The following is a 14,038-nucleotide window of genomic DNA, read 5'->3' as shown; positions in this document are numbered from 1 at the left end:
CACAGATGTCAGATTCCTTCCCTCCTCCAGGCTGCTGCCAGCCCCCTGATAACAGGCTGTGACTGGGGGGCCCAGGAGAAGACGGCTTTGCTGGAGGAACCCCTCCTGTCTGTGGAGCTGGTACAGCCCTCCTTCACCATTTCCGCTGCGCTCTCCCTGACCTCCTCCACCCCGAGACTCCTCCTGCGATCGGGACCACGGCTGGCTCTCTCCAGCCCTTCCTCTGTTCTCTTGCAAGGCCACTTTTATTCTGGCGCATTGATAGGTTCATATTGTCGTGCTGCTCTCCGATGGGAGCAGTTTAGTATTTTCTCCCAGAGTAAATAAGTTGATTTCATTGCCATCCCCCCTTTTTCCGGGGAAGGGCAGCAGTATTCATCCCCTAGATTTATTTCCAGTTTACTGTTGTAAGTTCACTTTAATATGGAGACTGAAGAAGTTACTCCTTTCTGAAGATCAGTACTGTTTTTTGTATTTAGTGAAGTCTGTGAGGCTGTGAGGGGTTAATTGTTCTCTGTGAATGGAGAGTCTTAATTCGTTAGATGTCTCCTGATGTCTCCTGTTAGATTCTAATCTTGAAGTCCTGACAAAGCTTGCTGTGAATTATAGTGCTTCTCCTTCTTTGCTTTCTGCTGTGTTAGGTAGGGGAGAGTCACCTCGCAGGAAAAAATGAGAATATTGAGAGTAAATTCAGGCATTTCATTGTGAGATGAGGGAAAGTTACCTTTATAGCTTGTTGCTGCCTTGGGGCCCCTGGCCTTGTTCCGTTAACAGTGTGTACCCAAATATGAGCATCAGGGACTGTCTGTGCCCAGTTACACAACAGTGGGGGTGTCTCCTGCATGTTCCCAGTTACTGCTGGGGGAGGGCAAGGACCATATTACAGGTCCCCGCCGCAATGAGGGGCGGGGGCCAAGGTGAGATGCTTTTCCCCAGCAAGAACAATAAGAATACGCTAGTCTGAACATGATTTGGTCCACATAGTCATCTTCAGGAGTCTGTTATGGCGACTGTCCTGCTGTCAAGAGGCTAAGCGAGGTGTCATCAGTGCACACTCGTGTGTGAGACGTGTCTGAGAGCGGATGTGAACCGCCGCAGGCGGCTTCATGCATCTTCGTGTAAGGCGGTGTGCGGTGTGCTGACCCCGAGGTTGGGCTAGTAGTGGCGTCTGGTGAGCAGAGTGGGTCCCTCCTCCCTGACCCTGCAGGGCCTTCCTCTCCCCTGCCTGTCTCCCCCTCCTCCCTCCTTCTTTCTTTCTCTCTGTCTCCCCCTCCCTCCTCCTTTCCTTTCTTTCTCTCTCTGTCTCTCTCTTTCTGTCTCCTCTCTCTGTCTGTCTGTCTACCCTTCCTCCTTCCCTCTTTTCTTGCACAGAATCCTGTTTACTTCTGTCCGTGCCGCTGAGCACACACCAGTTTCCCAGAGAAGCCTGGCCTGTCTGATCCCAGCCCTCGGCTTGCTCGGGGCCTGTGCCCAGCACAGAAGCAGAGGAGACCGAGGCGGACTGCAGGGCGGGTTCCCAGCCTCGTGGCTCCCAGGCGTCCTTCTGTGCCTGTTCATCCACTCCTCTCCCTGTCACCACCTGGTTTTCCTCACTCCTGCTTTCAGAGGATTTTGAAGCCAGCAAGTGGAGAGTTGTCCTGTTGGCTCTCCAAGGAGCAAACCCGCCTTCCTCTGCCTGCCTCTTGCCATCTCTGCCCCCGTTTGCCAGGTGCCCTCTTGCCACCTGTCCGGGCCTGTCCCTCGTACCCCATGTCCTCTACTGCTCCAGAAACCTTCTTTCCCATTCTAGTAAATGTCTCTCAACGGGTCTTTCTCATTGGGCGTGGCTTGTGGGATCTTAGTTCTCTGACCAGGGATCGAACCCACAACCCTGCAATGGGAGCACCACGCCCTAAATACTGGACCCCAGGGGAGGGCCCTCTCATCGGATATTAAACATGCTGAAACCTCTTCATCTCTAAAACAGCAAACAATTTAAAAACGTCCCTTAATCCCTAGCTTTTGTTCTGGGTACTGCCTTAACCTCCTTACAGGCTAGACTTATCAGAAGAGTCGTCTGCACTCTCTTTTTATTTTTATTTTTTCCCCCCATCCTTACTCCTCAGCCGACTGGGAACCTGGCTCCCGGCCCCTCAAACCCCCAGAACCACTTCTCCTCGCATCACGAGGGATTTCAGGATGACTGTGGACACGTCCAGCGCACACGTCCCAGGCCTCGTCTTACCTGCCAGTATTGGACTCTGTTGACCGTCCTTTCTTCGTGAATTGCCCTTTTTCTCTTCCAGCCCCACTTGCCCTAGGTTTCCTCGTGTTTCTGGGGCTTATTTGCGGCGCCCTTTCCGCATCCGACCTCCTGGAGGCTGGTGGACGTGGGGATCTCAGGGCGGCCTGTCTCCTTTCTCCTTCCTCCCTGTTGACCCCCGTCCCTGCGTCCAGCCCCGAGTACTGTAAGTGGGTGGGAAAGCTAAGCTCCATGCCGCGCCCTTCTCATAGCTCCCGGCCCACCACGTTTCCCTCTGCAGCCGTGTCCTTCCTCGAGTCTCCCGCGCCTCGCCCTGGATTCTGTGAGAGGACTGTCTCCCTTTTACATTTCTTCTCCACCTGGCCTGGAGCTGATGGCTTAGTCTCTTAATCCTCCTAATGCATTTGAGTGGTTTTCCATAGTTGTTGGGAAAACAAAATCCCGTAAGAAGTTCATGAGATTGGGCATCACCTTGGCTCCTGTCCCCGCCTCCCGCGTGCCCCTGCTGCTGGCTCCTGAGCTGAACTGGGCCCCTGGGCCCCGGCTCCCCCGACAGTGCAGTGCATGCTCCCCGCCCCACACCTGCCGCTCTCACCAGGGGCTCTCCAGGTTTCCCCCCAGCTCCCTTCAGGGTTTTGAGCTCTCTCAGTCCTATACTCTTTAAAAAATTTTTTCTTGTTTTTGCTGAAGTGTGGTTGACTTACAGTGTTGTTCTGATTGCTGCTGTACGGCACACTGCTTCAGTTTTATGTATCTGTATATACTTTTTCCATATTCTTTTCCCTTATTGTTCATCATAGGATATTGAATATAGTGCCCTGTGGGACCTTGTTGTTTATCCGTTTTATATATACTAGTTTGTTTCGAAAAATGGCCTGAAGACCTGAATAAACATTTCTCCAAAGAAGACATACAGACGGCCAGTAGGCACATGGAAGGATGCTCAACATCACCAGTTATTCAGAGAAATGCAAGTCAGTGTCCGTTATTCTTAATGCCTCACTCATCAGCCAGGCTCATGTAGATGCTTATTAAATATGAGTGAATGAACGAACTGCTAGTGTGCTGCCGGGGGAGGATTATCTATGATTAGCATTCCAAAGCTCCACAGTCTGCCTTCTCCGATTGCGTCATGTCACGTGTTTATGTTCCCGTAAGAACTTCTTAGTGACCTGTACACGTGGCTCTGTGTGCTTGGTTTCCCAAGTACCTTCATGGGATCTCCTCTCGAGACTTGAGGCAAGTCGGTGGGGTTCCTCAGACCGTATGGCCGCAGCAGCCCCAGCATCTCCCTCCACCCCACACACATTTGCAGATGCTCGCTCAGGATAACTGAAATTCTAGATGGTTCCTGGTGATTCTCAGTGTTCGTTCTTTATAGACAGGAGGTGAGACAAGGGTGTCTGGATGTGTGTTCAAAGTCCAAGCAAGTTAGGACTAAGTCACAGGACACCTGAATCACATCCCTCTGACTTTTTTCTACCTCCATATAGCCCATTTTTCTCAAATATGTCAAAATTTGTCTGTAATGATTTTTGGAAACTTTTAAAAACACTGGTAAAACATACTGTTGCCCATCAATATCAATCCAGAGGTAATGGGATATGCAGATGCAACCACCTGGTGATCTAAAATATTAGGTTGGTGCAAAAGTAATTATAGTTTCAGACCCTGAATTTTAAATCATTTTAATTAAGCTCAAACACATCTTTATTAGTCAAAATAGGTACCATTACAATCAAGTCATTTTTGCCAGGGAGAAAGAAGTCTATTTCTGTAGCATAAAAATCTGTGCTTCAGGATTCAATGAACTCTTGGAAAGCATTTTCTGCCTCCTGCTTGCGGTGGAAACTTTTTCCTTGAAAAATGGTGTCTAGGTGCTTGAAGAAGTGCTAGTCAGTTGGTGAGAGTCAGGTGAATATGGCAGATGAGGCAAAACTTCATGGCCCAATTCGTTCAGCTTTTGAAGCCTTGGTTGTGCAGTGTGTGGTTGGGTGTGGTTGCAGAGTTGGGCCCACTCTGCTCACCAGTGCTGGCTGCCGCTGTTTCAGTTTTCTGTGCATCTCATCGATTTGCTGAGCATACGTCTCTTAGGTAATGGTTTGCTGGGGTTTGGAAAGTTGTGGGTGGGTCAGACCAGCAGCAGACCACTGAACAGTGACCGTGACTCCTTTTTTGGTGCAAGCTTGGCTTAGGGAAGTGCTTTGGAGTTTCTTCTCAGTCCATCCACTGAGCTGGTTGTCACTGGTTTTTGTATAAAATCTACTTTTCATTGCACATCACAATCCAATTGAGAAATGGTTCATTGTTGTTGTGTAGAATAAGAGAATACAAACTTCAAAATGATATATTTTTTTGATTTGCAGTCAGCTCGTGAGGCACCCACTTACCGAGCTTTTTCACCTTTCCAGTTGGCTTCAGTGCCAAACGACGGTAGAATGGTTGATGTTGGGTTCTTGGGCAGCTTCTCATGTCGTTGTAGAAGGATCAGCTTTGATGCTCCTCTCAGTTGTTGTCAGCTTCCAGTGGCCAGCCAATGAACCTCCTCATCTTCAAGGCACTTGTTTCCTTGAAGCTTCTTGAACCACCCTTGCGCTGTATGTTTGCTAGCAGTTTCTGGGCCAAATGCACTGCTTTATGACCCATTTTGAACTCGAATAAGAAAATTGCTCAAGTTTGCTTTTTGTCTAACATCATTTCCATAGTCTAAAATATACATAAAATAAACAGCAAGTAATGATTCATTAGCAGAAAACATAAAGCAAGAAATACCTGTTAAAATGATACATAGCACAACCACATTTCTTTAAGAATGTATTCCAGTATCAACTGGCGAAAGTTCAACAGTGCAAAGCCAGAATTACTTTGTACCAACCTAAAGCTGCACAGCCCAGGGTTGACTGAACCCACTGATGCAGAGCTGCCTGTGCGCGGAGGGTCGTAAGAGACTTGAGCGTCAGGGGACTTGTGTCCCTGTGGGTCCAGGACTGATCCACCACGGATGCTGAGGGGCCGTGGCGTGTAACAGAAAAAAACTGTTTACTTATTTGGCTGCTCAGGGTCTTAGTTGCAGCGCATAGGGTCTTCTGTCTTTGCTGTGGCATGCAGGTTTTTAGTTGCAGCATGAGAAATCTTGTTCCCTGACCAGAGATTGAACCCAGGCCCCCTGCATTGGGAGCACAGAGTCCTAGCCACTGGACCACCAGGGAAGTCCCCTTACCCATTTTTAGTGTACAATTGACTGGGATTAAACACAACCACAGTGTTATACAAACATTACCACCACGCATCTGCAGAACTGTTTTCATCGCAAAACTCAAGCTCTGTGCCCATTGAGCAGTAACTTCCCCTCCCCCTCTCCCAGACCTTGCAACTGCCTATCTTTCTATTTTTTTTTTTCCAACTGAGAAAGAAAACTGTTGCTCAGTGTCCTTTCAGATGAGCAGATATCTCCAATCACAAGGTTTATTTCAGTGGTTTTGATTTTATTTAAAAACATCAGTTAAGAATCGTGGAGAGAACAGAGTGTTGGTTGTCAGAGGGGAGGGGGTGGCAGAGGGAAGGACTGGGAGTTTGGAGTCCGCAGAGGTAAACTGTTACCTGCAGGATGGGTAGGCAGCAAGGCCCTACTGCTGGCGCAGGGAACTGTATTTAGTACCCTATGATAAACCGTAATGGAAAAGATATATATAAAAAAGAATGCATACATATGAATAACTGAATCATTTTGCTGTGCAGCTGAAACACAGCATTGTTAATCAATTATACTCCAATATAAAATAAAAAGTTAAAACATAAAAGCTAAAACTATAAAACTTAGAAGAAATCATAAAAGAAAAACTTTATGACATTGGGTTAGGCAGGGATTTTTTGCATATGTTACCAAAGCATGGGTAACTAAGAAAAAATACAAGAACTGGACTACATGAAAGCAAAAGCTTCTGTGCATCAGAAAACAGTATCAACAGTGTGAAAAAGCAGCCACGAATGCTAGAATATATTTGAAAATCATACATGTGGAAGTAATTTAATATCTAAAATATATACAATCCTACAATTTAACAATGAAAAATCAAACAACTGGATTTTAAAATTGGCAAAGGACTTGGTTAGATGCTATCCAGAGAAGATGCACAGATGGCCTGTAAGTACATGAAAAGATGCTCAACATCATAAATCATTCAGTTCAGTTCAGTCTCTCAATTGTTTCTGACTCTTTGCGACCCCATGGACTGCAGCACGCCAGGCCTCCCTGTCCATCACCAACTCCTGGAGTTTACTCAAACTCATGTCCATTGAGTCAGTGATGCCATCCAACCATCTCATCCTCTGTCGTCCCCTTCTCCTCTGGCCTTCAATCGTTCCCAGCATCAGGGTCTTTTCAAATGAGTGCGCTCTTAACATCAGGTGGCCAAAGTATTGGAGTTTCAGCTTGAACATCACTCAGGACTGATCTCCTTTAGGTTGGACTGGTTGGATCTCTTTGCAGTCCAAGGGACTCGCAAGAGTCTTCTCCAAAACCACAGTTCAAAAGCATCAATTCTATGGCGCTCAGCTTTCTTTATAATCCAACTCTCACATCCTTACATGACTACTGGAAAAACCATAGCCTTGATGAGATGGACCGTTCTTGGCAAAGTAATGTCTCTGCTTTTTAATATGCTGTCTACGTTGGTCATAACTTTCTTTCCAAGGAGCAAGTGTCTTTAAATTTCATGGCTGCAGTCACGATCTGTAGTGATTTTTGGAGCCCCCCCCAAAATAAAGTCAGCCACTGTTTCCCCATCTATTTGCCATAAAGTGATAGGACCAGATCCATGATCTTAGTTTTCTGAATGTTGAGCTTTAAGCCAACGTTTTTACTCTCCTGTTTCACTTTCATCAAGAGGCTCTTTAGTTCTTCACTTTCTGGCATAAAAAGTGACATATGCCATGTGTCATCTGCATATCTGAGGTTGTTGATATTTTTCCCTGCAATCTTGATTCCAGGTTGTACTTCTTCCAGCCCAGCATTTCTCATGATGTACTCTGCATATAAGTTAAGTAAGCAGGGTGACAATATACAGCCTTGACGTACTCCTTTTCCTATTTGGAACCAGTCTGTTGTTCCATGTCCAGTTCTAACTGTTGCTTCCTTACCTGCATACAAGTTTCTCAAGAGGCAGGTCGGGTGGTCTGGTATTTACATCTCTTTCAGAACTTTCTACAGTTTGTGGTGATCCACACAGTCAAAGGCTTTGGCATAGTCATTAAAGCAAAAATAGATGTTTTTCTGGAACTCTGTTGCTTTTTCGATTATCCATTGGTTGTTGGCAATTTGATCTCTGGTTCCTCTCCCTTTTCTAAAACTAGCTTGAACATCTGGAATTTCACTGTTCATATATTGCTGAAGCTTGGCTTGGAGAATTTTGAGCATTACTTTACTAGTGTGTGAGATGAGTGCAATTGTGCAGTAGTTTGAGCATTCTTTGGCACTGCCTTTCTTTGGGATTGGAATGAAAACTGACCTTTTCTGGTCCTGTGGCCACTGCTGAGTTTTCCAAATTTGCTGGCGTATTGAGTGCAGCACTTTCACAGCATCATCTTTTAGGATTTGAAATAGCTCAACTGGAATTCCATCACCTCCACTAGCTTTGTTATAATGATGCTTCCTAAGGCCCACTTGACTTCATATTCCAGGATGTCTGGCTCTAGGTGAGTGATTACACCATCATGGTTATCTAAGTCGTGAAGATCTTTTTTGTATAGTTCTGTGTATTCTTGCTACCTCTTCTTAATATCTTCTCCTTCTGTTAGGTCCATACCATTTCTGTCCTTTATCAAGCCCATCTTTGCATGAAATGTTCCCTTGATACCTCTAATTTTCTTGAAGAGATCTCTAGTCTTTCCCATTCTATTGTTTTCCTCTATTTCTTTGCACTAATCACCAAGGAAGGCTTTCTTATCTCTCCTTGCTGTTCTTTGGAACTCTGCATTCAAATGGGTATATCTTTGCTTTTCTCCTTTGCGTTTTGCTTCTTTTCTTTTCACAGCTGTTTGTAAGGCCTCCTCAGACAGGCATTTTGCTTTTTTGCATTTCTTTTTCTTAGGGGAGTTCTTGATCCCTGTCTCCTATACAGTGTCACAAACCTGTCCATGGCTCATCAGGCTCTGTCTATCAGATCTAGTCCCTTAAATCTATTTCTCATTTCCACTGTATAATCGTAAGGGATTTGATTTAGGTCATACCTGAATGGTCTAGTGGTTTTCCCTACTTTTTTCAATTTCAGTCTGAATTTGGCAATGAGGAGTTCATGATCTGAGCCACAGTCAGCTCCCGGTCTTGTTTTTGCTGACTGTATAGTGCTTCTCCATCTTTGGCTGCAAGGAATATAATCAGTCTGATTTCCATGTTAGCCATCTGGTGATGTCCATGTGTAGAGTCTTCTCTTGTGTTGTTGGAAGAGGGTGTTTGTTATGACCAGTGCGTTCTCTTGGCAAAATTCTATTAGCCTTTGCCCTACTTCATTCTGTATTCCAAGGCCAAATTTGCCTGTTACTCCAGGTGTTTCTTGACTTCCTATTTTTGCATTCCAGTCCCCTATAATGAAAAAGACATCTTTGTTAGGTGTTAGTTCTAAAAGGTCTTGTAGGTCTTCATAGCACCGTTCGATTTCAGCTTCTTCAGCGTTACTGGTCAGGGTATTAGACTTGGATTACTGTGATATTGAATGGTTTGCCTTGGAAATGAACAGAGATCATTCTGTCGTTTTTGAGATTGCATCCAGGTACTGCATTTTGGACTCTTTTGTTGACCATGGTGGCTACTCCATTTCTTCTGAGGGATTCCTGCCCACAGTAGTAAATATAATGGTCATCTGAGTTAAATTCACCCATTTCAGTCCATTTTAGTTCGCTGATTCCTAGAATGTCGACATTCACTCTTACCATCTCCTGTTTGACCACTTCCAATTTGCCTTGGTTCATGGACCTAACATTCCAGGTTCCTATGCAATATTACTCTTTACAGCATTGGACCTTGCTTCCATCACCAGTCACATCCACAGCTGGGTGTTGTTTTTGCTTGGCTCCATCCTTTCATTCTTTCTGGAGTTATTTCTCCACTGATCTGCAGTAGCCTATTGGGCACCTACTGGCCTGGGGAGTTCATCTTCAGTGTCTTATCTTTTTTTGCCTTTTCATACTGTTCATGGGGTTCTAAAGGCAAGGATACTGAAGTGGTTTGCCATTCCCTTCTCCAGTGGACCACATTCTGTCAGACCTCTCCACCATGACCCGCCCGTCTTGGGTGGCCCCAAGCTTGCACATTTGGAGATTCTCAGTTCACGTACTATTCTCCGTTCTTGTAGTGTTGAAGGCTAGCTTGAAGCTTTTTGAGCATTACCTTGGTGGCACGTGAAATGAACGCAATTTCATGGTAGTTTGAATGTTCCTTGGTATTGCCTTTCTTTGGATTGTGTCTGTTTCATAGATAGAGATAGGTGCATTTGTGTCATGCTTTAGATTCTACATATAAGTGATATGATGGTACTTTTCTTTCTCTTTCTGACTGACTTCACTGAATATGATATTCTCTAGGTCCATCCAGTTGCTGCAAATGGCATTATGTTGTTCCTTTTTATGGTTGAGTAGTATTCTATGGTGTATATACCACATCTTTTTTATCCAGTCATCTGCTGATGGATATTTAGGTTGTAACAGACTTCATGAATTTAAATCATTTCTTTCTATAGCTTGAAAAAAGTGCTGATTTGGACTTTGACTATTGATATTTCTTAGATACGTCCTGTCGGCATCCTTTCATTTTTGGTTCAGTATTTGGTCATCTGTGTCTGTACTAACATATTCTTCTCTTAATTGATGTGTATCTGTGCCCCTCTGGGATTTCCCATGGCAGTTTCTAAGGACTTTCTTTCCAGTTGTTTGACTTTGCTTCATGTTCCTCTTGGTTGGGCTTGTTGGTGTTTGACATGATAAAACACGAAAGCCTAATCTTCAGCCATTTATGACACTTAAGTCACAGTTTTCTTGTAGAATTCCATCTAATTCTTATGTGAGAGAATATACTGATAAAGCACTTGGGGACTGCAGAGTTATTTTGGGGCATCTATACTAAAAAATCTCTTATATAATTTTAATGTTCCACTAGTTTGGCTATCAATGTGAGTGTTGAAATCTTTATATATCTATATATATCTATATATCTGTATGTGTATGCCTCTCTCTATATAAATGCCATGCATATATATGTATATATGCCTATAAGTTAGTCATTCAGTCTTGTCTGACTCTTTGCAATCCCGTGGACTATAGCCCGTCAGGCTCCCTGTCTGTGGAATTCTCCAGGCAAGAATACTGGAGTGGGTAGCCATTCCCTTCTCCAAGACATCTTCTTGACCCAAGAATTATACCTGAGTCTCCTGCATTGCAAACAGATTCTTTACCATCTCAGCCACCAGGCAAGCCCATATATGCCTCTGGGTATACATATATCCGTTTTGTCCGGGAAGAATACTTTTAATTTGGGTATTGTATGAAAGATAAGCATTACTTTTATCCAAGATTATTTTGTATTATGACAATAGCCATTTTGCTTGGTACCTTTTTGTCTTGTGTTTTTGAGACAAAGCCATTAAGCATGCATAGAAGTGGCTTCGGCCTGACTTTCACCTTCCTCATACGGCGTCTCTTGGTTTTATACATCTAGTGTGAAAAATGTATGTGATCACCTCCCGTTTTTTATTTCTTTGTAAGCGCTTTCTATTAATTTAGTGGGGAAAAAAGTGGTATGTAAAGGTGTGCTTTAAAAAGCTGCTGTCCGTGATGAAGGAGTCATTCAGAAAAGATGACGTCATCATAGAATAATAATACAAGTGAGGCTTAGATGGCTTTTATGGCTTTTATCCCATTTGAAAAACTGGTATAATTTTAGGTGGCAGAGGATTACATCATATAATTTGGAATGGTTTTCAGAAAACAGGGAAATTAGACTGGTTAATACTCAGTGTGGAGAAGGCAATGGCACCCCACTCCAGTGATGTAAACTAGGGCACGAACAGTCGCTTACAGTATAATACAGTGTTTGCTTAGTGAAACCTAAGATGAGAATAAAATTTCCTGTAAAAATTCCACAAAAGGGGATGTTACAGTGAAATGAAGCCTTTAGAATGAAAACAAAAATCTTGCATATGTGGGAACTAGCCAGGTTTTTAAGGGTTATATGATCCCAGTGAAGCTGTGAAGGAAAAGGAAGGTAGGTCCCAGCATGTGCAGCTTCTGGAAGCTCCAGACAAATAGGAGAAGCAGAATGGGAAGCTGCAGAGGGACCCCAGGGAAGGTAGAATTCCGACAACGCTCAGGCTGCTCCTTCTCCAGGGTGGTTTTAGAACACTTTTTGCTTCATTAAGTTTTGTTCACTGGAGTCTTAACAGAGGAAACCCCCTGCAAGCTTTTGTTTCATGAAAGGGTTAAGTATCAGGAAAACAGAGGCAGCTTATCCCAGATTGATGTATTACACAGCTGCTTTTGTGCTCAAACAACTCTGTCATTCTGAAGGAGTGCTTTGTTCTCTCAGTGGAAAGCTGGATTCTTCAATGACTGGATTCATTCTCCGGGATTACTCAGTGTTTACTCTATCTGCTAATGGCAGGCTTTGCTTGACAACATGCCCTTTCTTGTTGGGAGACTTGGCAAACTCAGAAACACTGGCTTTTATTTCTTCAAAATGTCTGAACTTTGTGGATGCAAAGCAGTTTTTTGAACTTCAGAGATTTGTTTTTGTCTCGACTGTTATGCACACCTGTTTAGTAATCTTGAGGTTATCACTCTTCAAACTACACATTTGTGAATAAAAAGTGTTACTTTAGAGGTGACATCATTTACCTGTATTGTTGTCAGCGGATTCATTGTTTGTATAATCAATGTGAGATACCTTTCTAGTGATCATATTGGTGGCAATGTGAAAAGCATTAAAGAATTTCCAGATAATTCCCAGGAAATCCGTAGGTAGGTAGGTAGGTACATTTCAAGGTTACGAACACTTTGAAAGTGCAGTAAAACAGTGAGTAGATAGATATCTTTGGAGGTCTGCTTTCTTAATAGAGATAAGCGTCCTGATTGCTGCCTCCCTCCCTGAAGTTAGTGGTCTGTTTCTGTCCTGTAATCTGTTTTCTCGCTGTGTTCAGAATAACCACCTCAGTCTCCTGTCCTACCTCTGAACGCTCCCATCCTTCTGCAGACCCCAGAGGGTGATTTTGAGGGAGACAGGATGCCCTTGGAGGCTGGAATGAGAGCCTTTCCTTAGAAGCTGAGAAACAGGTTCCTAGAGATTTGGGGGTTGGTACTGCTCTTTTTGATGGCTTTACTGTTTCCATATTTGTTTCTACATTCTTTAAATGATTTTGAGAGGAAAGTTTCCTGACTGGCTTCTGGCCTTGAGTTAAGTTTCTGGCTACAGTGTTTTACACTTAGTATTCAGGAGTATTTGGGAAGTCTTATAAAATCCTATGTCGATAGAGCCGGTTTTAAGTAATCTTTGTGGTGTATAGCATCATGGGGTGTGTGTGTGTGTGTGTTTGTGAAGATATAAGCTGGTGCTTATTTTAGTCTTTTATGATTCTGTGTAATAACCAATCTACTTACCTTATCTGTAGATATTTATTCAGTGTCTACAATATATATATGCCACTGTTTATCTCAGTAGAAGGATAAAATACAAAAGTCTGTTAAAATCACGTGGCTCTTGTTATCTTGGAATTAGCCGGTTGGGAGAAACAAGATGCAGTTTTGAACAGTAAATTTAAAGGGCAAAGAAGTATATGATTCTTCCAGGTGCCAGATTAATTGGCACAGGCTTAGGAGTAGGACTTCCCGGCATCTCAGATGGTAGAGAATCCACCTGCAGCGCGGGAGATGTGGGTTCAGTGCATGGGTCAGGAAGATCCCCTGGAGGAGAGCATGGCAACCTCCTCCAGTATTCTTGCCGTGAGAATCCCATGGACAGGGGAGCCTGGTGGGCTACAGTCCATAGGGTTGCGAAGAGTTGGACACGACTGGGCAACTACGCATGGTGGAGTTCAGGGACCAAAGTGGGAAATGAGGGCTGGGAAGGTGAGTGACGGCCCCGGAGGAGGTGGGGCTGGATGTCTGCTCCCAGGATGGGCAGGCCTGTGCAGGGGGGCTGCGACCGGAAGGGTGTTCTGCGTGGTGGTACCCTGAGGGTAACAGTGTGTGGGGCCTGAGCTCCTTGGGAGGAACACTGAGAAGCTGCCAGTTGGATTAGAAGGATACTGTTGAGGTAATGGGGCTTAAATAGATTGAATGCGACAGATACTCATACATGTTCTGATCATGGGCAATTTGTGGATTTTGCTGAAATTTTATACATGAAAGTTGTTACATTTTTCCACAATTGCTTTTGGCTCACAAAAGTTTCTGAGAGAAGTGAGTGTTGACTGAAAAACTGAATGATCTAAAAGGTGAGAGTTACATCTGGTGAACAAAATTAAAGCCTTAACCCTAGGACACGGCCTCTCAGACGGCTCTGAGGGATGGCTCTGAAGAGGCCGGGGAGGCCAGGATGTATGGGGGCTTTGCAACAGAGATCAGGTAGTCGCAACATCAGAAGACTACCTGATTAATTAACTAGAGAAAACAAGATCTCTCAAGTTAATGAATTGAGTGCTTTTCTGTGTATGGAAAGGTGCAGGCCTCTGAGCTCCTCTAGCTCGTTTTTTTGATCTGTGCCTCAGCTGCCCGGGGCCAGGATCCCGTGCTTTCTCGCCCTGAGGTGAGTTT

General features: G+C 44.3%; 1 protein-coding gene across 21 annotated transcripts in view; it reads left to right on the top strand.

The window, feature by feature from the left end:
• DST (dystonin) overlaps nucleotides 1-14,038 on the top strand; it is a 516,386-nt gene that overhangs the window by 299,735 nt on the left and 202,613 nt on the right. The window lies entirely within an intron of this gene.

This window comes from Bos mutus, chromosome 23 (genome assembly GCF_027580195.1).
Source record: "Bos mutus isolate GX-2022 chromosome 23, NWIPB_WYAK_1.1, whole genome shotgun sequence".
Lineage (NCBI taxonomy): Eukaryota > Metazoa > Chordata > Mammalia > Artiodactyla > Bovidae > Bos > Bos mutus.
The sequence above is the reverse complement of the archived record's forward strand: the minus strand, read 5'-3'. Positions and strand labels throughout refer to the sequence as shown.